Consider the following 2,320-nt stretch of genomic DNA (forward strand, 5'->3'; position numbering starts at 1 on the left):
TAATAATTTGACTAAAATGGCATCAATATGGAAATTGAGGAGCATAGTTGTCCCATTGAAATTGATACTATTGACCTGAGATATTTAACCTACTGTAGGGTTTTCATGAATTTAATATGATTGAAAGGCAGAGATGAAAATATATGCACCTATAGTAAATAAGCATATTTTGCCATTCATAGAACATTTACAAAATGCTGTTACTTAATGAAAAAAACCATTATATACCTCAAAATTAAAAAATAATCATTATCTTCTGAAGTCACAATAAATTCGAACTGAAAAGAAACACTTTTTGAAAAACAACTCAAACTAAGACCTTTGAAATACTCTCCCAGTAACTTTTGGATCATAGGAAAAAACAAATCAAGAAATAGAGAGTAATGAGGAAACAATAAAAAATGTTAAGTACATATCAAAATATCTAGAATGCAGACATACAGAAATATTAAAATCAAAGTGTATATTCCTAGATATTTTTATTTCTACCAAAAAAAAGTGACAATAAACAAGCTAATTTTTTGAGTAGAGACATAGAAAAAGAATCTTATTTATTTTTATTTATTTATTTTTTTAGGCAAGGCAACCCTTGGTTGACCTCACAGATTGGAAGGACCTTGTCAGCAGCTTATAATCCCTTATTTTTTTTTATTTTTTATGCCTACAGCACCTGGTCTTCCTAGGTAGTCTCCTACCCAAGTACTAACCAGGCCCGACCCTGCTTAGCTTCTGAGATCAGACGAGATCGGGCTTGTTCAGGGTAGGATGGCCATAAACCAAAAAGAGTCCTAAATGAGAAGGGAGGGAAATAATAGAAGGAAGCTTGCTCGTATTTGCTGGAAGGAATAAAGAATAGCAGAAAGAGTAAACATTTGGGAAAATATAGAGACCATTTTATCTTTATTTTTCTATATATTTTTACATTTATAAAGACAATTATTGATAGATTAAATACAAAAGAGCAATGTGTTTTAAGGTTTATAAATATGTAGAAACAAAATACATGAGGACAAGTTTATAACACATAAGAGGTAACTGCAATTATACTGTTGTAAGATTACATTGTGCACTAGTATAATATTTGAAGGTAAATATTGTTAAGGTAAAGATGCATAATATAGTCTATTGAACAATCATTAAAAGTAACAAAGTATAACTAAAATTTCAATACAGGAGATAAATACTAAAAAAAGTCTTGATTGATTTCAAAAGGGCACAAAAGGAAGAGGAACAAGAAACTGATGAAACAAATAAAAATGACTACCAAGATGGTAAGCTTACACGCAAGTTTATCAATAATTAAATTAAAAGAAAATAAATAAAACACTTGAATTAAAGGGCAAAATATATCCAAGTGGATACAAAAGCAACATCCAGCTAAATATTGTTTACAAGATGCACACTTTGAATATAAGAGTGGAAAAAGTCATAATATAAATACTAATTATAAGAAAACTCTTATACCTATGTTAGTTAGTATCAGGAAGGATAAATTTCAAGACAAAGGACATTACCAAAGATAAAAAAGGACATGTCATCATGAAGACACAACAATCACAAGTACATATGAACCAAAACAGTTCTTTAGGTATAATAACAAATGGACAGAGTTAAAGAGGAAAGAGAAAAATACACAATTATATTAGAAGATTCTAACACTATTTGACAAAAAAGTAGAAAAAAATCAGTAAAGATATAGAAGATTTGAAAAACTATTATTAACTGATTTAACCTACTTGACATGGATAAAACATTACAATAAAAATCAAAAATTATGAAAACTTTAAATTAAAAAATGCACATAGTTCGCAAGTGTGTATGCAACGTTCACCAATCAGACCACATACTAAGTCATAAAACACATCTAAATAAATTTCAAAAGATTGAAATCATTGAGTGTGTTCTCTGACCTCAACAATATTAAAGGAAAAATCAATAACAAGAAGACATCTTTTAAAATCCCTAAATACTGGAAAATTAAGCAACACGTTATTAAAACAATCAATAGGTCCAAAAGAAATGATTCTTTTGAACTGAATGATACCGAAGAGACAGCATGTCAAGTTTATGAGATGCAGCTAAAGTATTGTGTTCAAGGAAATTTATAGTGCCTATGTTTGAGAAAAGAGAAAGATTTAAAATTCTTTTTTTTAGAGCCTCTACATTAAGAAGTTCAGACAAAAAAGAAGTGGAGGAAAAGGAAGAAGAAGAGGAAAAAAAGCTAATAAAACCAGAAGAATTAATGGAACAAAATAACAAAAGTAAATATTCATAACAATAAAATAGCAAAAAATGTAAAAATTCAACAAAATGAAAAGTT

At 28.6% G+C, this 2,320-nt stretch overlaps 1 pseudogene; it reads right to left on the bottom strand.

Moving 5' to 3' along the window:
- Positions 1-658: 658 nt before the first annotated feature.
- LOC111744249 lies at positions 659-777 on the bottom strand (annotated as a pseudogene).
- Between the last annotated feature and the right edge of the window lie 1,543 nt (positions 778-2,320).

This window comes from Pteropus vampyrus, unplaced genomic scaffold (assembly GCF_000151845.1).
Source record: "Pteropus vampyrus isolate Shadow unplaced genomic scaffold, Pvam_2.0 Scaffold130, whole genome shotgun sequence".
Taxonomy (NCBI): Eukaryota; Metazoa; Chordata; class Mammalia; order Chiroptera; family Pteropodidae; genus Pteropus; species Pteropus vampyrus.